This window comes from Lycium barbarum, chromosome 2 (assembly GCF_019175385.1).
Source record: "Lycium barbarum isolate Lr01 chromosome 2, ASM1917538v2, whole genome shotgun sequence".
NCBI lineage: Eukaryota > Viridiplantae > Streptophyta > Magnoliopsida > Solanales > Solanaceae > Lycium > Lycium barbarum.
Window position 1 is genome coordinate 115,268,812 of NC_083338.1, and position 26,159 is coordinate 115,294,970.

The following is a 26,159-nucleotide window of genomic DNA, read 5'->3' on the forward strand; positions in this document are numbered from 1 at the left end:
GCGGAATATTCAGATATGTGTGGACTACCGAGATCTCAACTGGGTCAGTCCGAAAGATAACTTTCCTCTTGCAAACATTCATATTCCAATAGACAACTACACCAAGCACGAGCTGCAATCATTCATGGATTGTTTCTCCGAGTACCATCAAGTACTCATGAGCGAAGAAGATGCTGAAAATACAGCCTTTATCACCCCTTAGAGTGTCTACAATTACAGGGTGATGATGTTCGCGCTTAAGAACGCCAGTGCTACATACATGAGAGCTATGACTACCCTGTTCTATGATATGATGCATCCAGAGATTAAAGTCTCTTTGGACGATGTCATCATAAAATCAAGGGAAGGCTCAGAACATACTACTTACTTGCGTTCTTTAACAGACTTTGCAAATTCAATCTGAGGCTGAACCCTGCAAAGTGCGCATTTGGAGTGCCTGCAGGTAAGTTGCAAGGATTCATAGTCAGCTGAAGGGGTATCGATCTGGATTCTACCAAAATCAAGGCAATTCGAGAGTTTTCGCTTTCCAAGACTAAGAAAGAGGTCATGAGTTTCTTGGGAAAGCTAAACTACATTAGGCGCTTCATAGCCCAGTCAACTGTGATTGTAGATTCAATCCTTAAATTGCTCAATAAGGACGCTCTCACAAATTGGACGGAAGAATGCCAAGAGACATTTGACAAAATCAAGAGATATCTTTCCAATCCTCCTGTCCTAGTGCCACCCAGGCAAGAGAGTCCTCTGTTACTGTACTTGTCGATATCAAAAAATGCTTTCGGGTGCATGCTCACCTAGCATGATGAAGAAGGCAAGAAGGAACATGCCATCTACTATTTGAGTAAGAAGTTCACATCCTGCGAGACACGGTATACGCTAGTAGAGAAAACCTGTTGTACTCTGACCTGGTTTGCTCAAAAACTGAGGCACTGCCTATCGGTGTTCACCACTCACCTCATATCTAGAATGGATCTATTGAGATACATTTTCCAGGAGCCGATGCCCATGGGTAAGTTAGCCAAATGGCAGATGCTATTGAGTGAATTTGACATCGTATACGTAGCACAAAAGACAATCAAAGGACAAGACCTAGCTGACTTACTAGTAGGTGTTGACACCTAATTTTTAACCTCCCATAATTTATTTAATCACCCAGAGTCCTTGAATATTAAACTGAGTGAAATATGTATTTTCCAGAAGTCAAAATAACTTTATAAAATTATTCAGATAATATTTTACCAATTTCATCCGGTAAAATGATTTCTATAATATTATAAATTGATTTAATTTAAGTATTTTCATAATTATAATACTTTTGCTAAAATTAGCTAAGAGAAAAAATAATTTACCATAATTATTCATTTAATTGTCTAAATTGTTAAATGTCAATTTTCCAAGGATTTTTCTCTGTTTGATGCAAGGAATCTGGTTAGTTAAATAGACCAACCATTTTTACCCTTCAATTCTTGTTTAATCAATTTATTAGAATTTTATCATAATTAATTAAGTCTTAATTGTAATCGATTCTGAAAATTGCCATTAAGCGGCTGTAATTGAAATAATCAATTATTAGCTAACTATGGCAATCATTTGAGCTAGCCAAGCTCATGGCTCATTTTAATTAAGGTCACTTTTGATAGAATTCATTTATTTTTTGTTGTTATTGTTATTTCCTTTTAAACTGACTAATTAGTTTAAATGGGGTTTTATTTTAAATATCCAATTAATTGACATCGTTTTAAATTTTGGGCTACTTGTTAAATTCTTCACATTTTCCCCCGTCCATACATACATGAATATACATGAGTATACATGTATACCTACATGTATCATATATATATATAACAAATCAGTTTTTTAAAAAAAGGAAATGTTGAGCCGAGTCCAGCCCAACAAGGCCAGACCTGACCCAACTCGTCACCCATATCTCAACAACAACGAGGAAACAAACCCTAATGGTCTCATTTGCATAAAAGGTGAAGAGAGAGAGGGGGGGGGGGGGGGGACCCTAGCCGCCGCCCCTCCCCATTTCTCTCTCTTTGAAGTCATATGCCGAATTTGGTAAAGAGTTCAGGCGTATCAGCCTTGTGCAGTATTGTGTGGCCATTTTGGGTGAGAACATTAATTGTTCTCCATCTCTTTCCTCCATGCCACCACGATAACACCACCAAAGGGGGTAAAACTCTTCCTGTCTCTTCCTTTTTGAGTGTTTTGAGGTCAAACAAGGACGAATCCCTTAATGGGGTTTGTCTTGATCCATTTTTGACTCAAGGTTTTTCATTGGTTCAATCAGTGACCAATAGATAGATCTGAGTTCTGACCCTTTGTTTGATTTTTACAATCAATCTGCACCGCACGTTGAGGATTGTGAGGAGACAAGTCCAAATAATGGACTTGTCCCACATCGATGAGGTTAGGGTTTAAAATATTTGGGGGTTTCTGTATAAATAGACCCCATGTTACATTGTTAAGGGATCAGCCACATATTAGTTGAATTTTCTTAGTTTTGTCGAGTACTAGTTTAAATTTTGATTTTTTTTCTTGTTGTGGCTGAGTTCGTGTGGTGGAGGAGCAAGAAGATCTCTAAATCCATTCTAGACAAAGGGTTGCGCCTAGAAAAGGTAATTGCTTATCCTTTCTATTTTTATGCTTTTTTTATTTATGTGGTGAGGTATTTATAATAGTTTAGCTATTATGCTTTCTTTTTTATTGTTTGATTCAGTTTAATCTCTGTTTTATTGATGTGTTTAGTCTAGCCTAGATATAAGCCCGGGTACATACTTATTCATATTTGATTTCCTGCCTAGTTTTATGTTAGCCCAGATTATTTACAAATATGTAACGATTTGCTTGTTTTGTTAGAATAAATTAGTTTCTAGTGTGGTATGAATCTGTTGCTCCTCAGTCAGTATATATTGGTAGACATGTTAGCATGATATTGGAGTTTAGCTTAGCTTTAGCTGCTAGATAAGATTAATACATTAGTATGTATTTAAAGGCTTCTGAATACTTAATTAGTTTGAAATATTGCACTAGTTAATCATTTGAATGATTCTTAAATAGTTTAAGTTCAAAATAAATGGCAGAAGTGGGGATTCAACTGATTATGCTTTAGCTGGACGCCAGGATTTTGAGTCTTCCCCGGATGTGGTTACAGGTATATTATCCATATTCTCTCATGACGTCTATGCATTGATAGATTCGCGTTCTACGTTGTCTTACATTACTCCCTATATTGCTGGCCGTATTGGGGTGAAACCCGAGTCAATTAAACCTTTTAAGGTATCTACTCCGGTTGGTGATCCCGTAATAGCTAGGCAAGTATATAGGAATTGTGTAATTGTGGTATGTGATCGTCAGACTAAAGTTGATTTAGTTGAGCTGGAAATGTTAGATTTTGATGCGATTATGGGTATGGATTGGTTGGCCTCTTGTTATGCTAATGTCGATTGCAGAATGAAAGTAGTTCGATTCCAATCCCTGAAAGAACCTATGCTTGAATGGAAAGGTAATACAGTGTCCCCCAGAGGTAGGTTTATTTCCTACCTTAAGGCAAGGAAGATGATAGCTAAAGGCTATATTTATCACCTAGTCCGAGTTAATGACACCGAAGAAAAACCACCGACTTTTCAATCCGACCCGGTAGTAAATGAATTTTCGGATGTATTTCCAGATGAACTTCCAGGCCCTCCTCCGGAAAGGGAGATTGATTTTGCGATCGATGTGTTGCCGGACACCAAGCCTATATCTATTCCTCTTTACCGAATGACTCCTGCAGAATTGAAAGAGCTAAAGGAACAATTGAAAGATTTGCTTGAGAAAGGATTTATTAGGCCCAGTTCATCACCGTAGAGAGCACCTGTCCTATTTGTAAGAAAGAAAGATGGTTCTCTACGGATGTGCATTGATTATAGGCAGCTGAATAAGGTAATGATAAAGAATAAATATCCGCTCCCAAGAATTGATGATATGTTTGACCAACTACAGGGTGCCAAATGGTTTTCCAAAATTGATCTAAGATCGGGGTATCATCAAGTGAGGGTCAGAGAAGAAGATATTCCGAAAATGCCTTTCAGAACAAGATATGACCACTATGAATTTCGGGTGATGTCATTTGGGTTGACTAATGCTCCGATAGTGTTTATGAATCTGATGAATAATGTATTCAGGCCCTTTCAAGACTTATTTGTGATTGTGCTCATCGACGACATCTTAGTATATTCTCGTTCAGAAACGGAGCACGCATACCATTTTTATATTGTCCTTGGAATTCTTCAAACTCGAGAGTTGTATTTAAAATTCTCAAAATGTGAGTTTTGGTTAAATTCTGTGACTTTTCTGGGCCACATTATTTCAGATGGCGGCATTCGAGTAGATGTTCAAAAGATTGAGGCTGTGAAGACTTGGCCAAGGCCTACAACACCTACAGAAGTCCATAGTTTTCTGGGATTGGCAGGTTACTATAGAAGGTTTGTGGAAGGGTTTTCCTCTATTTCAGCACCATTGACGAAGCTAACTCAGAAATTAGCAAAATTCCAGTGGACTGATGCTTGTGAACACAGTTTCCAGGAATTGAAGGATAGATTAACTTCAACCTCAGTCCTGACACTTCCAGAAGGAACAGATGGTTATGTTGTGTATTGTGATACCTCCGGTGTTGGATTAGGTTGTGTGTTGATGCACCATGGTAAAGTCATTGCCTATCCTTCCCGGCAGTTGCGGAAACATGAAAAGAACTATCTGACCCATGATCTTGAATTGGCGGTAGTTATCTATGCGCTAATAATGTGGAGACACTATTTGTATGGCGTTCATGTTGATATTTATATAGATCACAAGAGTCTCCAATATATTTTCAAACAGAAGAAGTTGAATCTTCGACAGAGGCGGTGGTTAGAACTGCTGAAGGATTATGATGTGTGTATTTTATACCACCCAGGAAGGGCACATGTAGTAGCTGATGCACTTAGCCGCAAATCAATGGGTAGTTTATGTGAGGTTCCTCCGGAGAAGAAAGAATTAATCCGTGAACTGCACCACCTAGCCAGCCTCGGAGTTCGTCTAGTTGACTCAGGCAATGCAAGAATTGGTGTTCACAACCCAGCTGTGTCGTCCTTAGATATGGAAGTGAAAGAGCGCCAATATGAAGACTCTCAGCTGAGTCAGTATAGAGATACATTTCATGAGAAAGAGAAGTCGCCGTTTGAAATTTTCGCTGATGGAGTTCTTAGGTACCGAGACAGGCTGTATGCTCCAAATGTTGCAGGACTGCGTCGTCGGATTATAGAAAAAGCTCATTACTCTCGGTACTCCATTCACCCAGGAGCAACAAAGATGTATCACGATCTCAAACCAATGTATTGGTGGGATGGAATGAAGAAAGATATAGCAGAATTCGTAGCTCAATGTCCAAATTCCCAACAAGTGAAAATATAGCATCAAAAGCCAGGAGGATTATTGCAAGTAATGGAAATTCCAACTTGGAAATGAGAAGTGATTAATATGGATTTCATTGTAGGGTTGCCTCGTTCTCGATGCAAGTATGACTCCATATGGGTGATCGTGGACAGACTTACGAAATCAGCTCATTTCCTCCTGGTCAAAACTACATATTCAGCGGAAGATTATGCAAGGTTATATCTTAAGGAGATAGTGCGACTTCATGGTGTCCCGATATCTATTGTCACGGATAGAGGAGCACAATTTACAGCTAAATTCTGGAAGTCCTTCCTAGAAGGTTTGGGTACTCAGATAAGGCTTAGCACAATGTTTCATCCACACACCGATGGACAGGCCGAGCGCCTTATTCAGACCTTGGAAGATATGTTACGGCATGTGTGCTAGATTTCGGTGGTAGTTTGGATGACCACCAACCTCTTATTGAGTTTGCATACAACAACAGTTATCATTACAGTATTCAGATGACCCCACACGAAGATTTATATGGAAGAAAGTGTAGGTCCCCAATTGGGTGGTTTGAAATAGGAGAGGTACAACTGATAGGTCTTTAGTTGATTTAATAAGTGGTGGAAAAGATCAAGGTTATCCGAGATCGATTACTAACGACCCAAAGTCGCCAGAAATCTTATGTGGACAACCATTGGCAGGAGTTAGAATTCCAAGTTGATGATTGGATATTCCTGAAGGTATCACCAATGAAAGGCATGATGAGATTTGGCTAGAAGGGAAAATTAAGTCCTCGATACATTAGACCTTATAAGATTGTCCTCAAGATAGGACAAGTAGCTTATGAACTGGACTTACCTCAAGAACATAAATCAGTCTATCCAGTTTTTCACATATCAATGCTCCGTAAGTGTGTCAGAGATCCGACTAGAATCGTACCTATGGATGATTTTCAAGTTGCGGAAAAGTTAGTTTATGAAGAGTTACCTATTGCCATACTAGAAAGGCAAGTGCGAAAGCTTAGAAATAAAGAGGTAGCCTCAGTTAAGGTCTTGTGGCGGAACAATAATCGAGAGGAAATGACTTGGGAAGCGGAAGAGAACATGAATTCCAAGTACCCACACTTGTTTCCACCCCCGGAGGATATTCAAGATGAGACATCAATATTATGAGGTATGTATGCTTTCTTTTTATGCTTTTGGTCGTGTGTGGCCATAATTTATTGCTATTGTGTTGTAGCCTTGTGAGGCATTGTTATTGTGGGCTGTTGTGACAGGATGATAGCGTCATATTACAGGGGAAACTCTGGCGAAATTTTTGTAGAATTCCCGAGAACGTAACATTCGAGGACAAATATTTTTAAAGGGGGGAAGAGTGCTCGGAAAATTTCATGTCGTCATGTGGTGGATAGACTAACGCAGGGTGAGATAAATGCGATGCCCCTACAAGTAAGAAAGGTTACTTAATAGTTCTAATTAAGATTCCAAAGATGATTGAAGCAAGGGAAAAAAGTTCGTTAAGAAAGGCGAAGTATACGTTGTGTTTTGGAAAAAGGGTTTGCGAAGTACCGAGATAATGTTGATGTAATAGTGTCTTGAGTAAAAGTTATAACGCTCCTTAGATTATGAATGAAGTGCTAAACAAGTGCTAAGAAGGTTCCATGAGGATCAGAGATCAAACGAGACGACGAGAGCAACTTCAGAAAACTGGGAGTTATACGGCCCGTATAATTCATACGGTCTGTATAAGGGACCATATAACCTGTCCAGAGAAGGTTCCTCCACTGAAAGCATTATACAGTCACATATACGGACCGTATATGTGCCGTATAGTACCGTCGGGACAGATTTTTAATTTTATAAAAGAGATCCCCAAGTCCTCATTTCTTATTTCATCCTTTCTCTACACCTCAATAAGGCTCTAGAATATTCTCCATACCATTTTAACATATTCCCAAGAGAAATCAAGAGTTAAACATCAAGAGTTGATGGAATCAAGAACATGAATGCTCATTAGGGTTTATACAATTCAAGAACTTCTCTAGTGGTGAACTTGGTGTTTTCTCAAGTGGAATATTTTCATCCAAAGACCTCTTCTACATTATAAAACGTAACATTTATGTTCATTTCATGTTATTAAGAGTATTGAGAGGTTAAAAGACTTGGATTATGGAAGAGAGTGGAAAATGAAGTCTAAATAGGGGAATAATGGTGTTCTTGAATGGTGACTTGATTTGAACTATAGTTCAAAACATGTTATGATTATAATCTTGTTATAAATGATATTAAGAGTGTTTAAGAAGCATTGTGTTTTGACGAATACGATGTAATGTGGTAATTTTAGTTATGGAAGATTTGAAATGGAATTGGGAGAATTGAATAATGTATGGTTAATGAAGATTGTTGATTATGATATTGCGATGTTGTTATTGATGTTTGGGAGTTGTTATATCATATGGAGGAAATTGTAGAAACAGAGGAAATTCTGCCTAATTTTCGTTAGCTTTAGCTTAAGCTTGAGCATTTTCCGATTATCTAATTCTAGTACGAATTCCTTTGAAGGTACAATTATGAACTTGGAAGGAAGCGTATAGTCGGAAAGTTAGAAAGGCGTAAAGGTATTCGAGGATAGTCCCTTCTTTTCTAAGGCATGATTCCTATGACATGACTTCCTTTGTCTTTCCATGAACTTTTACATTCCAGAAACTATGAGTCTATGTTATGAAGAGCTTTTCATGAGATAAAGATAAGAGATATGTTACGAATATGATAATGATGATGATGAGTCTAAGTCTAGAGATTCTAAAGCTCATGATATGATATTCTCATGAAGCTAATGATTCCTTGATGTTATTCATTGTTGCTAGAGTCACCTTAAAAAGCTAGTTCCTTCAAGGTGAGGCATGTTGATTATGATTACTCAATAATGGAATCGGGGGTTCTCGACCTTACGTCACCTCGATAGATTTATAGTTTGTATTTGAGTTCTAATGCATGCTTATGATAAGTATATGATGATGAGATTACACCGTGCCTGTGGTCGTGTAGACACCGCTAAGGCGGGCGGCATATACACCATGTCTAGAAGGCATGGGCAGACACCACTAGTGGGCGGCATGAGATGTTACTCCGGACGCGAGAGGCCTGGAAGCGGGCTAATGATGATCACACCGTACCTATATGGTCGGGCAGCTTATATATGCATACTTAATATGATGATGTTTATGAAGTAAGTTAGCATGCATTGTTCCATCTTAAGTGACATTCAGTTACATGTTGTTTCCTCACTTGATGTCTCCTTATTTTTTGATATGTTGTTATTGTTCATGCCTTAAATACTCAGTACAATTTTTGTACTGACGTCTTTTCTTTTTGGTCGCTGTGTTCATGCCTACAGGTAGACAGGGAGGTGGCTCAGATTCCTAGGAGCTACTCAGCAGATTTACAGGAGCACTCCACTATTTCGATGTGCCAATTTGGACATGTTATTTTTGTGTATATATTTGGGCACGACGGGGTCCTGTCTCGTCCTTATGTTACAGTATTCTAGTATAGGCTCGTAGATACGGAAGCGTGGGTAGTAGTTGTCTCATGGATACCTTAGTGTATATTCTTGTGTATCATTTTTGCCATCGAGAGGGCTTATGTATATTTATATATTGCCTTAGAGTTTATATGTGTTCAGAATGAGTATGATGATTAGCATAATGAGTGGTGCTCGGTAGTCAGCTCCGGGTACCCGTCATGGCCCCCTAGTCGGGTCGTGACAAGGAATTAACAAGGGCCTTAGTAATCATTAATCTTCTATCTATACCGATATTATAAGAACATTCCCACTTCAATCAGTTTTCATGGTCAAGATACCATTTTCATAGAACCTTAGGTCTCAATTCAATTAGTTTATGGTTCTACGAACTCAATTCATGATTACAAAACTTATCCCAAGCCTTTAGATGATAAATAAGTGATAATAACTATAAACCATCAAGTCTAGAAGGTTTAACAACTTTCTAGGGTTTCTATTACAATTCTACCATTGAAGACCCACAAGAGTGATGACAATCATGATGATGATAGGGAATGGTTAGAAGGAATACATGAACTTACCTCTTAAGAGTTACCTTGCCCTACCTTGAAAATTCTCCCTAAGCACTTGTGGGGAACTGGTGTTGGGGTGTTATGAATGAAAATATGAGACTAAGACATTAAAAACACAGATTCTGCCTTCCCGTCGATCGCTACACCGCTGCAGCGGACCTGTTATAGTGGCCAAGCCACCGCTATAGCGGACCCAACATAAATCTGCTCACCGCTATATCGGTCACTACCCTGCTATAGCGGTATCACCGTAGCGGACAACCGCCCACCACTGCGGACACAAGAGAACTTGGCTGGTAGTTGGGAGCGGTCAGCCCACCGCTACAGCGGTACCGCCACAACAGTACTCCCAGCGCCGCAGCGGTGCCTTTTGGGCAGTGAGCTCGACTTTTTGTCCAGTTTTCTCCCCTTTCATTCCACATTTCATCCGAGGCCTCACAAACATAAACAAAACATGTACATAGACATTAAAACACCATACGAATTCACCCAAAGCCTCGAAATTCCCAACGGAGTTCTAATTTCCTACGTCACCCCCCGACGAACTCAATACAATAGAACAACAATCACACGAAATTCAAATCTCGGCTCTTAAGTTTACAATATCGAGTTCTTACTGGCTGGTTCTACCCTTCAGAAGGTTCTATTTGGTGGGTGGACCCTACATTTTTCATAACAACCGGAAGGGTCATTACATGGTCATTATTGCAAATTGATTTTTAATTGTTTAATTATTTTTTGTTATTTCTACAATTAAATTAACCAATTCATGGTTTAAGGAAATTGGAGTCATTTTTTTTTATAAATTTAGCCTCTTAATAGCCCTGATTAAAATAACCAATTTCATTGGCTCAAATTAATTAAGGCCATTAGTGTATTTTAATTTTAAATTGGCTAATTAGGCCAAATATGACCATAATTGAAATAATCAGTTAGATTGAAATAAATGAAGGCCATATTCGCAAAATTAAGCCCATTTGCATATTTAATCATTTTTTAAATTAATTAGTAGGTTAATTACGTCCCAAATTTGTTATAATTAAAAAATTATGGTCAACAATCATCGTGTAGTTTTTACCCATCTTTTGTTTTTTATATACGTATATATCCTAAATATATGTGTGTATACATAATTAATATACATAGTATTAAGGCCCCATCCCTTTCCTTTTATTTTTGGACTAGGTCCAGCCCAACAGAGTGGATCGACCCGGCCCAAGCGAAGCCATCAGATACAAGGGGTATGACCCCTTTTATTTTCCTCAGTTTGTTTTACACCAAACACACCCGTATCCCTCTCTCTCTCTCCTTTCCTTTCCTCTTCCAAGCAAACCCTAGGCGCTGCCTAGGGTCCATTTCCTTTTGCTTGCCCAAAATGGCAAAGGGTCAGATTTCGCAGAGCTCTAACAGTCCCGGTACAACTAAAAGCATGAAACTATCAATGCACAATATTGTTTGCACTAGATTCCATCCAAACACGGTGGTAATCATCCCTTCTTTTGATTTTTCCTTTTATTTCTTGATTCAAGACATGATTTTTACATTTTTGTTGCTTATTTGTGATTGTACGAACTCGATTCTTATTGGGTCATAAGGGTTTGGTTCGGGTCATCCCCAAATGGGTTAGATCTGACCGTATACGTTGGTTTTCTTTAGATCTTGATCGTTGATTTCGTGTATTGAAGGTTTAGTTCTTAAAAATGATGTTTGTACCAGATCGGAAGTTTTATCCTTTGAATGAATTTTGGGGTTCTATAAATAGAACCCCAACCCTCACCATTTCAAAGGTTTTGGACAACCTCAAGAGGCTAGAAATTTCAAATTTAAGCTTCTCAGTTAAAAATTTTAAACTTTGACCTTAATAGTTGGAGTTTTCCTAAGTTCTAAAATTATTTACTTTTGTTGTTCTATATTTTGTGTGGCTGAGTTTCGAAATTAGAAGCACAAGGCTCCATGGTCCATTCTTTTCTTGGCTGTGCACGTAAAAGGTAATTCTTTATCATTTTGTTTTCCCTTATTTAATTTTTTCTTAGTCTAAGGATGTTACATTAGTTAGTTAGTCTGCTTGGGTCTTACTTAGTCGAAGTACTTGTTAATGCTTGTGCATGTTATTAAATGCTGTCCTATCTAATTATGTGCTTAGTTTATGATTCACTTAAGTAAATGGTGTAACCAGCTTGAATATCATGTTGAAACCTGTTTAACATGGGGTGATTAGTCTTCATAGTAGGCTGTTTTACTTAGATGGTCTTCGTGCTTTAGCTTAAGCTATTAAATAATGCGATTGATGTATCTTGAACTTGTTTTTTATCCTAAATGATCCCATTCACATATAATAAGATGAAACAATGACTAACTAATAGTTTTTCTCAACTAGTTTGCAATTGGAAATGGAGTTTGATTCAATGTGGCTTTTTTGCTCAATAATGACTCAATCAGTTGGTTAACTAGTAATTAAATCTTCTGTGGTCGTGGCTCTAGCTGGTTTAAACTAGAATATATTTTAAACTACCTAGATCTTTTTAGTAATCTTAAAACTAATGTGATTATAGACTTAAATATGGACCTGGTTTGGGTTGTTGTAGTGTTTCAATTTATTTGGCTTAAACATATAGTGTTCACAAACCTATCTTGATGAGGCCTACGTCACAAGTCTTATGTCTTGAAAATAGTCCATATCTCTAAGCTCTAAAGGGTTTGATAGAACTGGAAAGGATGGGTAAAGCTTTTTTTTATTTTTAGAATCAGGTCTAATTTGAAGCTGATTGAAATGAATCTGATTGGCTTTGCTAACTTGCAAGGTAGTTGTTGTGTCTTAACCTGATTAGAGGCTGCCTTAAAGGTTGAAAGATGTAAAAAAATGGGAGAGAAATTGTTGTTAAGGATCTGAAAATTTGTTTTCTATCATCTTTAATCTCTCTGTTCCTTTTACCCAGCCCCATTATGTGTCCTGTTTAATTGGTGGAGCAACTTATGTTATGAAAATAAGCTAGTGTTTTATAAGTCCTTGAATCTGCTTTAGTGTTTCTTCATGGACTGACCCTCGTTTAATAGGTGATCTTAAGTGTCTAATTTGATAAATTTAAAGTAGTATGAAGATGGTGAAGTAAAACAGGTCTAGTTACGCTTTGCTAGGTCTTGAATAAGTTAAGTGATTGAGGTTTGTCTTTTAAAATATGAAACCTGGCTTTGTACATTGAAAAGAAACAAGGTCTGGAAATGACTGTTGATAACACTGTTTGCTTAGGTCTAAGATGAGATTAAACATGTAGGATCCTATAAGTCCTGTTTGGATAAAGAAGTTTAAGACAAGTTTGTAGGTAAAATTTTAAGATAACTTGGCTTTACAATATGGGCTGTCCAACCCCCTTAGCATGTTTAGGGATAAGACGAGAGGACCATGAATGTAGATATGTAAGTATAAACCACTTGACAATGGGGAAGTCTTTTTAAAGACATTTTTGGAGAAGATTGAGAAAGGACCAATCCGCACTTGGTCCATAGTATCTTTCTTCCCAAATAAAAGATTATCATGGCATATCCCACAAGTCTGTGGGGTGCAACTTACCATATTCACACACTTGGTTGCCCTTCCCATTTGTTGAGTTAAATGGTTTTTTTTTGTTTTAAAATGAACTTCCCTTTGCATTAATGGCTGCTCACTTAGATCACTAAACTTGGTTATAATGCTTGATGTTTGGAGTCAAATGAACCTACTGACCTATTCAGGTGTACCTTAGGAATTAGTTGATTGAACTAGGTGATACACATTAGTTTGAGGGTTGTAGGCATTGATTAAAACTAGAAAAGTAGAAAGACATCAAGTAGGTATATGATTACTGATTACTGAAAATGAGTCAAACGTCTTAGAGGGTGTCTGTATGCATTAGCTTAGTCTTATCTGTGCTTGAATTGGTTTCCTTATAAGACTAGAATACTAAAGAAAGGAAAAGAGGAGTAGCTTAATATTAATTTAAACTAGTAGTATGATGACATGGAAATACACTTAGCTTTTTCTTTATTATACTCTAGCTAATGTACCATGTCTTGAACCTTTGAGATGGGTCCTTAATCTTACTAGTCTAAACCTGGTTAAAGGGTAATGAATGAGTCTGGCTTTGTTTGAATAATGCACTGCTTCTTAGCACAACATTAAGCATCAGCCAAGGGCATAATAACAACATAAATGAGCTTTGAAATGATCCAGGTGAATTGTGAATACTGTTTAGTTAAAAATTGAGAGAGTTAAGAACATGCCACTAATTGTGAATGGTGAGTTAAACCATGCACATCTCCTTATGGGATTAATCGGTTTTCTACAATGGAATAGGACTAGAGGAGAAGGTCTAAAAAGAGATTTAAAGCTCTGAACCTTAAAATGTTGAATCTTATGTGTACCTTTGGGACTGCTTGCCTTTCTGCTTGCCTAAAGTGTGTATGAAAATACAGTTGTTATACTTAAAGACTACATGTCTTGCATAGAATTATTTGTACCTAAAACATCTTGGCATTGCTTATACATGACCTTACCTGTACTCTAGTGCTTGTCTTGATCTTTAACTAAATGTTCTTGGGGGTAATGCAGCATTCTACTTCTGATCATTAAGCCAGGAAAGCCATGACTCTTCCTATATTTTCCTGGTATAATTAGATCTGCATGTGCTCCGTTTCTGTTGATATCCTGGTAATTAGAGATCAGTTACTTACCTTGTGTGTTGCTTATTGGCAAATGATTGCTTCAGTTAGAGAACTCTGATCCATCTGCTTAAGTTTATCTATACCATGTCCTCTAGAGTTACAGACCCTGTCTTCCTGCACATCTTTTGCATTATGTGTAAAAATTATCCAAACTTAAAATATTGCATATAAAGGTTATGTGAATACCTACTTTGGCTGTGCATAAGTCATCTACACTTGTTGTGTGCATTGTATGAGTAACTCTGCATGGCTTCTGTAAGTGTTAAATTTGCTGCTCATATCTATTTACATTATATCAGTACTGAGGTTTGTTTACCCCATGTCTATGTGCCTAATCTGTGTATTGGCTATCCCCTATCTATGTCCTGCAGCTTACTCTTGATCCCTCTATGTGTATGTCCCTTTACTTATTTTGTTTACAAAAGTCCTCTTTTTGATCCAAGGCTGCTTTGAACTATGCTACCTCTATGTACCTGCTTGTGTTGTGATTGTTTATTTCAGTCTAGCTTTGATCAAATTATATCCATGTATGCTATTTCATCCTTGTCTAAGTTATATTCAGTTGTCCTGGTTTTGGGTTACTAGAATATTACATCTGCTCATTGTCCATTCATCTCTTCTCTTCATACTTTTTACATGTTCCTATTAATTTATGGCTATCCTATAACTATGTGCATTAGACTTGTTCCATATGTTCCAAGCCTGTATATGGATATGTAAGTCTGTGCCTTCCATGGTTGTATTGGTTGGGAGAATAAAGTATTTTAGGGGGGCCTAGTCTGAACATTCCCCTGATGACCAGCTATGCCGGAGGTTCATGAAACCTCTTGGAACTTGTGGGATATCAGGAATACGGATGGCGATGACTTTTCCCGCCACCACCCAAAGTCTTCTCCAATAAAGTCTAAGGGCATGGAGGTGTATATGCATACTACATGACTTATGAATAGATGTGATGAAATATATGTATGTGTGTATAGCAATGCATGTGATAAGGTCAGTAAAATATAAACTAACTGGGTCCTTCTTTTTCCTCTTTCTCACTACATGGCCATTTGGGCCGAGGTCCAGCCACTCTATTGGGCCAAAGGCCCGATAGGTAAATTCTTTCAAAGATTTATTGAGTCCGAGAAAAGAAAGGGAAGCTAATATACATTGAAGGCCCAATCATGGGTGAAAATGACATGAAGGCCCAAACATGGGTGAGGATGGTTAACTAGGGGTTTGGTACACTCCTAGTCTATCCCTCCTCCTTTATTTATGTTATTTCAGTTTTGTTAAAACGTTGTATTGTATTTGTACTTGTAAAAACTGACATTATTATTGGAATCGGTTATGGTTTGAACTAGACATCTTAGGCAAATGGTGCATATGCCGTTTAGTTGGCTCTAGATCCTTAAACGATTTTTGAAACCCGGATTATGCGTACTGAGTTTTGAACTTAAATAATGATTAATCACGTCTTCAATAAGTTAAAGAGTAAGGGGACTAAGAGATTTTTTTAAGGTCAAAATGGCATGATATTTTACTCAAAATAAAAGAGAGGAAACAAGTCGAACAATTTCTTTTAACAAGTGAAGTGAACACGGTTTTTTCTGGGTTTGAACTGGCAAAGATAGAGTATTATGGGCCAGAGTCCACATGATTTCTCTTTTAGATGAAGACGGCCAACAAAAATGGGTTAAACCTCGAACCGGATTTTCAAAAATGAGGAAAACGGATCCGAGCCTTACCCAGAAAAAACTGAAAACTCCTTTTTATAAATAAAAATCATTTTGCTCTAAGCCCAATTCATTTTCAAAAGTAAGAATTCAACGTATATCTAATTCATAAAAATCCTTTTTATAAACTGAAAATGGTCAAAATATGCCCATAATTGTAACGGTTTTAAGTGAGACGTTCTAAATGTATTATAAGTTGACCCGAGCCAAGTATGAGTTAAGCATGAACAGGATTAAAAATGTAACAATTTTTATACTCTTTTATAAATAACATATATTCTCCTTATATATAAAAGGAAATCATTTATCCGGATATTATGGGTCCAAACCTAAATACCCTATATGTAAATCGGATATATTCAATTCTTTTCAAAATGATATGCACATGACAGATGTTTTAAATGCGGGAATAAACGCTAAATAAATAGTTAGTGCAAATACTCTTACATTGGAATTCGAAGGTCAACCGTATAGTACGGATCCTTAATAGGGTGCCTAACACCTTCCCTAGGGGATCACCAGAATCCTTACCTAGAACTTTGAATTACGAAGGGTTTTTCATTGTATATGAATAAATCCTTCTAAACTGGTTTTTCTATTTTTCTAAAAATTAAGTGGTGACTCTTTTAAAACAAAGTCCGAAAGAGCACCAACGAGTTCAAAGTAGCTTTCCGAGTGCTAACCCCGCCCGCAAAATGTGAATAGTTATAATCATGCGTTAATTTAGAGGTTTATGGGTTATGAACCCTAAGATGATTTGGACCTTCCTCAATATAATGTGTTTGTGTTTAGTAATTTCATAGATTCCAAGTATTAAAATCTTTGGGTAACTTAGTCCTAAGCTTGAATCTCCCCTTATTACTCAAGAATCTTGGTATGAAATTGCAGTTTTTTCCAAATTGGGGTTTGATGATTATTAATGAAATTGAATGTCAAATTGGGGTTAGATTCTCATGAAACCTAGGGTTATGGATATTTAGACCTTGGGCAACATGTTTCCAACGTGAAACTTCAAATTTTTCCCTGATGGGCCTGGGGTCATTTTCTAAGGTCATTTTTTTAGTCGATGTAGAAGTATAGCAATATGGGTTACCTTAGATTCGTAATCTAATGCATAATAATTTTTTGATAGACTTCGCTCATTCAGAGGCGGTTCGAAACGGGAAGGCTCAAAATTGAATAGTTTGTGGCTCCTATTCTGCACTGAAGTAGGTTATGACTTACTTATTTTTAGAATCCGATTAGAAAATTGTATATATATGGTAGTTATTGATGGGGAAAGCATAACATCTTTTTAGGCATGGTGGTGGTGATAAACCCACTGGCTTGGTATGGATACTGTTATATGGCTTACCGCCATATTTATTGATATGATGTGATTACTGATTGAATTGTTTTTCTTAATATCTCATTTATCTCACGATGACGGAAAGATTTTGTAATGATGAGTTGGTTGAGTTCGACATTCATGATATACATTCATTGTTTTCATGTGGAGATGTTGTTGATATTGATCCATGCATTTACATATCATCTATCCACGTGCAATGGTTACAATAGAAACAATGATACTATTTGTGGGCCCAAGTGGTGGTGATCTTCTGTGTGGTTACATGGACTTCGCGGGTCCCCAATGGGTCATGACTTTGAGGCATTACCCTCTGCATGTGTATGTGATTCGGAGAGGAGGCATTGCATGGCATGACATCACATTGCATTTCATTCACTCGGTTATTCATGATTACTTATTGACATCTCATACATTCTCCCTGATCTTGTACTTGGATGTGCTTCGTGACTGTACTTGACTGCTTATCTATTTGCTTGTTGATTTATTTCCTTTTATATGTGTGAACTAAACATTGTCGGCCTATGATGCCGACACATACTACTCTATTCACTTTTTCTTGAGTGCAGAGTTTGTTATCAGCTCCAATTCGCGACCTCGCGATTCAGTCCGAGGCCACTTCAAGGAGATCTCGAGGGTGAGCTACTTGTCGGATCTATAGCCCTGGATTTCCTTCCTGTTTATCTATCTACTTTCTACTATTCAGACAGACTTATTATGTTTTATTCAGACATTGTATTAGTATTAGAGGCTATTGTATGAATTCAGACCCGATTTTGGGGTGTAGTGTTTCATATTTCCGCACTTATGTTATTTTTATATCTATTATGACTTCGATGTATTTCAGTATGTACTTTTGCATTTCTTGACTGAATGACATGATTTAAGGGAAGGGTTCACCCACCAGGGGGGATAGTGTGATCGACCTCATAACTCACGAATTTTGTCGTGACAACTTGGTATCATAGCCCTAGGTTCGCCGGTCTTAGAATACAATAGCAATGTCTAGTAGAGTCTTGCGGATCGGTACGAGAAGCTCCATACTTATTTGTGATAGGCTATAGGACATTTAGGAAACTTTTATTTTCTTTCACTCTTTTCGTGCTACTTTATTCAAATTGGTATCTAGACGATTCAAATTGGTATCTGACTTCTATTCCTATTCTCTCACAGATGGTGAGGACACGTGCGATAGTCGCGAGAGACGAGGAGCTAGTACCTGCTGCCAGGGGACTAGGCCTAGCTTGAGGCCATGGTAGAGTTATAGGTCATGGGGCAACACTAGCCCGGGGTAGACCACCCGTCACTAGCTGGGGCCGAGCCAGATCTTTATCGCCCGAGCCAGTATTCCAGCATGATAATGAGATGGTATCATCCCAGGCTCAGCCAGAGGTTATTGCCACACCTATACTTCAAGATGCCATGGTTTGCATCTTGAGTCTCTTCGAGGGATTGAACTAGCGGGTGTCTATCCAGCTACACTAGTTGGGTCTCAGGCTTGAGTTAGAGATCAGACCCACAGGGCATATCTTGCCACTGCTATGGTACCCTGTATTGATGAGATTCTACCGCTTGCTTTTGCTCCTAGGCCTATTGCTGGCCCTACTATGACTCATGAGGAGTTGGATTTTTTAGGAGGTTTACTAAGATGAAGCCGTCTATAGTACCCATAAGGAGGATGCATACTAGTTCATAGTTTCATCGTGGATTGTCATGAGAGGCTCCATAAGTTGGGAGTGGTAGAGTCGCATGGTGTTGACTATGTTGCTATTTAGTTGTGTGGGGATGCAAAGATATGGTAGAGGTCCTCTATTGAATGTCAACCAGCTTGGTCGCCTCCTTTGACTTGGACCCAGTTCTTTCATGTTTTTCTTTGGAAAAGTACATTCCCCGGACCTTGAGAGATAGGAGAGATGAGTTCAACAATCTAGAGTAGATAGGGTTATCAGTAGCTGAGTATGAATCCAGATTTCATGCCTTGGCTTACTATGTAGTACAATTACTCCCCACCGAGGTTGTCACGTCCCAATCTAGGTGAGGCGTGATTGGTACCCGGTATCGTACTAGGGCCGACCGAACAAACTGTAACTCACTTCCACTCTGCTACGTCCCAAATATGAATGGAACAGACCATGCAGTAGATGCAACTACTGTGAGCTTGTAAAACTATATGTCATAACTTGAGATACAAAAGAGAGACATAATGATTTCCGTACATATGTGACTGGATACAATAAACCCATACACTGTCTATGAAGCCTCTACGAATACCTAAGACCAAACATCTGATACAACTGCCAGGACAGGGCCCCAGCCTACCCAAAATCTCTAGCATCAATGATAATACTAGACCTGACTTAGCTCTAGGAAGAAATGGAGCTTACACCTTCTCTCTAAGCATCTGTACCATCTAGAATGTACGCCTGCCACTAGATATACCTGAACCTGTAATGTGAAACATAAACAAATGCAGCGCCCCCAGCCAAGGGATGTTAGTATAGAAAGATTATACCGAGTACATAAGGAAGACATGAAGCATATGCAATAAACTGAAGCTGAGAAAGAAAAGAGCCGAAGGGTAATCAAACCAAACCTCGACTGAGGATTCTATAACTCTTTATGGTACATATCTAACTTTCTTTGTCTCATGTCATGTATGCAATACTGAAAATAAACTGTCGAGACTCATGTGGGGTTCGATGTTTAAGTGTATAGCCCCGAAGGCAACGTGAGTGACCCGAAAGTCGTGCATAGCCTTGAAGCCAAATGTAAATAGCCCCGAAGGAAAACTGTATCTCTGTATAGCCCCGAAAGCAAATGCGCATATCTCTGTATAGCCCCGAAGGCAACTGTATCTCTGTATAGCCCCGAAGGCAGTTGTATCTCTGTATAGCCCCGAAGGCAAATGTATATGATAATGAATGCATAGCCCCGAAGGAAAATGTGCATGATGATGAATGCATAGACCTTAAGGCAACTGTATCTTTGTATAGCCCCAAAGGCAAATATAAATGATGATGAATGCATAGCCCCGAAGGCAAGCTGTATCTTTGTATAGCCCCGAAGGCAAATGTATATGATGATGAATGCATAGCCCCGAAGGCAATTGTATCCTTGTATATCCCCATAAGGCAGCTGTATCTTTGTATAGCCTCGAAGGCAAATGTATATGATAATGAATGCATAGCCCCGAAGGAAAATGTATATGATGATGAATGCATAGCCTCGAAGGCAAGATGTATCTTTGTATATCCCCAAAGGCTAATGTAAATGATGATGAATGCAGAGCCCCGAAGACAAGCTGTATCATTGTATAGCCCCGAAGGAAAATGTATATGATGACGAATGCATAGCCCCAAAGGCAGTTGTATCTTTGTATAGCCCCTAAGGCAGCTGTATCTTTGTATAGCCCCGAAGGCAAATGTATATGATAATGAATGCATAGCCCCGAAGGCAAATGTATATGATGATGAATGCATAGCCCCGAAGGCAACTGTATCTTTGTATAGCCCCGAAGGCTAATGTAAATGATGATGAATGCATAGCCCCGAAGGCAAGCTTTATCTTTGTATAGCCCTGAAGGCTAATGTAAATGATGATGAATGAATAGCCCCGAAGGCAAGCTGTATCTTTGTATAGCCCTGAAGGCAAATGTATATTATGATGAATGCATATGGCATAATTCGTCTAACGTCACGCTCTGTAACCCTTAACGATTATCTATAAACTTTCGACCTTATGTACATCTTAGGCAGTGACTAATAGCCCCTTTAGCTAATAACCCTTTTAGCTTACCTACAACTTGTCAATATCAGTCCATTTGAGGGAGAGACTCTAATCCTTTAGTGAAAACTTATTTACTTGAACTTGGGAATAATACGCTCGGATGATAAGTCGGATCATGAACACAACGTATCTCTTCATTAGCTTACGGAGTCTATGACATGGCGTTAATGTATTTCTAAAAACTCTAGAACTCTTCAACGATACTTCTTGAACCTTATATGTATAACTTAACTTCAATACACCTTATGACTTATCAATGATAAGCCGAAGCTAGTCATTTAATTCATGCTACCTTCAGATATATCTTCCATCAACTACCACCAGAAACTAGCCATACAACTCGTCCTACATAACTTTCTATTCCCCATTTATGCTCTTTAGAAACCATCAACATAGTTCACCTTAAATGATCCCTCTACATCCAACTTTGATCACATAGAACTATCAATGTCCTTTATCTTAGCTACTGTCCTACAACACCCTTAACCATACTTTAGAAACCATCAACATTATTCTCCTAATCACATTGACATAACTGATCTTAAGGGACGCTCTACGAATCAACAATGGTAACTTACGTATCATCAATCATGATCCATGTTATGCTCTATAACCTTTCAACCATCACGTGAACACTATCCATAAGGTGGAATTCCTGTTAACTAACTCCCTACTGTCCTACTAATACACTCATAGCTAACAACAACATGCTTTTACCTCATAATTTATCATCAATCAACAATCTCATAAAAGTTAACCATACAATTCACCTTAAGTAGCATTTCGTTATCCGTTTATGATCCTTAGAAGCTTCCACATGTCTGGTCTTATTTAACTCTCTACGCTTTAACAATGACCACCAATATCCACCGATCATTACGCTACGTTCTACAGCTCCTTTTAATAACATTCTAGGAACTTTCAACACCCTGATCCTAAACGTTTTCTATGCCCTTTTTTGGATGTCTTGGAAACTCAACTTTGGGAGAGGGCCATTGGAGTGGAGTATCAATATCGAAACATATGACATATTCTAATTCAGCTTATGAGATATATAACGTGGAAACAATACTCTTTCTTTTATGACTCTAAACTTCATAATACATATGAGAGTTCACCAACGAGATTTGCAAGCTATTAATATCATCCCACCTAAGGGGAAACTCTACATCCATTATGATAACTCGAAATTCAACTTCTAAAAGCAATACGCTTGAGTGCCAAGTGATTATGGACATATAAAATTTCTTAAGAAACTCATAAGAATTATAAGATGGTATCAATATATTATAAGCTCTAGACTTCATGGTCATATAAGAAACAATTAACACACGTCGTGCCACAGTTGCTAGTCAAGGAATAGCCTCACGTACCTTTAAATCGACCTTTCCACCGAGATGGCAACACCAGCCTCCTCCAAAAGTTAAGCTACAACATGAAACAACACTACTATCAACAAAGGGAAACATAACAACTAGCCAACAATGGCAACTCACTCTATATACGAGATTCTACGGCGTATGTCTTCGCTTAGTTCCCTTCTATTCCTCATATCACCATCAACAACACATGGACACTAACATATCAACCTCTTTAGCCCTTTTATACAACAAGAATAGCCCTCAATATGCTATACAACATGACTAATAACTCAATTACATCAGTCAATCTTCAGCTTCCCAACTAGCTAATGAGCGACAAGCTTATTCTACGATAAATTGGGCAGCACCTCCCCTATTTCTTTTTCTTTCCTCGGGTTCATAACAAAAACTACACATCTAGCACCTTCACATAACAAAACAGTCCCAATATGCTATACAATATAATCAACAACTCAACTACATCACTCTAATATCGTTTCACCATTTGTAGAAACTGAGTACTTCTTAAAACATCGAACCAGTTCATATAGAATATGCTAATATTTCTAGCATCTAAATCATAGCAAGAACAACCCAAAACAACCTATAAACGACCCTAAACTCAATTACACATCTATCCACCAACTACAACAATGAACCATATCTCGAGTTTGAATAAACCTATACACATAGAGAAAGAAAGAAACATTACCTTAACTGCCCCAACTTGCACTTCATCAACTGTTATCTTCTAAGGTTCCATCCCACTAACTCAACATGGGCTATTTGTATAGAGAAACCTCTTGAAAACCCTAAGGAGAAGAACTTACTTCAATTACTTGAGCTATCGGAAGGAGAAGAAGGATTTTTCTTGGTTGTTTCAATTGATGAATAAGAATACTTAAAACTCTAAAGGTATAAGGGCCGCTGCCTTGTTTGTAAAAGAGAAAGGGACAGAAAATCACCTTGAGCTATGGAGGTAGAAGGGAAAGCTTCCATAGCTGCCATAAGAGCTTGAAGCTCCACATGAAGAAGAGGGGAAGAGGGAAAACGTTCATGGCTAGTATTTTCTGGTGAGAGAACATAGAGAGAGAGAGAGGAGAGGGAGAGAAAACGTTGCTGATGGATAGGGAGAAAGAAATGAAGAGAAAAATCTAATTCGTGGTATATATATCCCAAGACCACCCCTTACTTGAATATTTAGGAAAAATAAGGGCCTGTACTTTCTAAGTAGGTGATGCACCTGCTTTTTCATTAAATAAAATCCGATCCTTTCCTTTACGAAGTAGGTGACGCACCTACTTGTTAATTACTTAAGCTTGAAGGTTGTTGATTGCCTTTAGACACGTGTATCATCCTTGTTTAATAAGTAGGACGGGAAGTAAGTAGCTCAAGCACATATGACGTGTAGCTTAAGCAAGTAGGATGTGTAAGCACTTAGGACGTATAAGCAAGTAGGACGTGTAAGGAAGTAGTTTAAGTAAATAGGACGTTTGAACGAGTAGCTCAAGTATGTAGGATAGTTTAAGTAAATAGGACGTTTAACCAAGTAGCTCGAGTAAGTAGGACGATTAACTAGTAGCTCAAGCACGTAGGGAGTTTAACAAAGTAGGTGAAACATATAGGTGAAAGCATAGAAGTGAGACACATAGGTGACATACATAAGTGAAGTTAGTAGGTCGCCTTACCTTGTCCAACGTCTCCCTCGTTCATGAAAACTTATTCACTTTAACTAGATTTAACTTTCACACTTGGACCTTAAGAAACTACTATAACCTTATTCCTCCATATTCAAGTAAGTTTATCGACTTCTTCTTAGTCGTACACACATTGAGAAGTACGGGGTGTTACAGAGGTAGAGAGAGTGAGGAGGTTCATCAAGGGGTAGGTGCTTCCGTTGAAGTTGGTGACTTTACAACTAGTAGCTACTTTCTCTTGTCTCTAGTCTGTGGTAGATCATGGTACTGATGTCAAGTCTATGAGGATTCAGGCTCATAGTGGGGGTGACGAAAAGAGTATTCGTCGATTCGGCAATTTCGGTGGTTCTTCTTCTAGGGGTGGTTCCATTTGGGTAAGAGTCATCAGTACCATTCTGGCCACCCCACTCAGTCGGTATTATAGGTTTCATCTGGTAGCTTTTTTAGGGATAGTGGGTTCAGTTCTGGATAGACTTCTCGAGGTTCTTAACCTCGACCTACAGACCATGGAGGATATTCTGGTTCTTCGGTATCAGTGACACAACCCAAGTTGTTTAGGGCTTTCTATGAGTGTGGTGACCGTGAGCATTTCGCGAGAGAGTGTCGTAGACCCAGACAGAGTGGAGCTCAGCAGGGTTCTCGACTTCAAACACCCAGGACTCTAGCACCTTCAGTTAGTAGAGGGGGATCTTTAGCTAGGGGTGGTTCGTAGCCTAGCAGAGACGGTTATCAGTCTGGGAGAAGTGGGCTTCAACCCTCTCTTCAGGCAGCTAGGGGTAGAGCATAGTCTGGACATGGTACCGAGGAGGTACACAGTTTGAGGGCGGACGGCTTTATTATTTTGCTTTTCCTGGTAGACCAGAATTAGAGGCTTCTGATGCGGTCATCACAAGTACTATTTCGATCTATCACCAGGCTACTTTAGTATTATTTGATCCAAGCTCTACTTTCTCGTATGTGTCAACATATTTCTCTATGGGTTTAGAATGATTTATGATCTGGTTGATGTGCCTATTCGTGTATCTACTCCGGTCGAAGATTCTGTGATGGTAATTGAGTCTATTGGTCTTGCACGGTTACATTCATGGGTTACGACACTTGGATAGATTTGGTGATCCTCAATATTGTAGTTTTGATGTTATTTTGGGCATGAATTAGTTGTCTCCTTATCACGTGATTTTAGAGGGTCATGCCAAGATAGTCACGTTAGTCATGCCAGACATTCCGATATTAGAGTGGAAGGGTACTCCTAACCCTGCTCCCAAGAAGACTATATCGGACCTACGGGCAAACAAATTAGTGGATAAGGGTTGTCTGGCTTACTTTATGAAAACAGCCTCCCTACCTAAGGTAGGGGTAAGGTCTGCGTACAATCTAGCCTCCCCAGACCCCACATTGTGGGACTCAGTAGGGATGTTGTTTTTGTTGGTTTTCTGGCTTAGTGCATATTCGAGATACGGATATGGATACTCCTTCCCTAGAGTCTGTACCGGTGGTTAGTGAGTTTTTAGAGGTCTTCCCTATGGATTTACCTGATATGCCCCTGATCGTGATATTGACTTATGGCTCTGGTAGACTTGAGGTATTTGAACGGGCAGTTACAGGAATTGTGGAGCAAGGGGTTCCATATAGATGTGTATCGATTATCGGCAGTTGAACAAGGTTACTAGTCAGAACAAGTATCTGATACCCCGCATTGATGACTTGTTTGACCAGCTTCAGGCTACATCGGTATTCTCTAAGATTGACTTGAGATCGAGCTACCATCAGTTGAAGATTGGGGTGAAGGATATTCCAAAAGCAGCCTTTAGGACCCGCTATGGTCGTTGGAGCGGAGGATATTCCAAAAATAGCCTTTGGGTCTCGCTGTGGTCGCTATAAGTTTTTGGTGATGTTTCTTGGGCTTACCAATGCCCCCCAGCTTTCATAGATTTGATGAGCTGGATCTTCAAGCCCTATTTGGATTCGTTTGTGATTGTCTTTATTGATGACATTTTGGTGTGCTCTCATAGTAAGGAAGATCATGAGAAAGGAATCATGGTGGATCC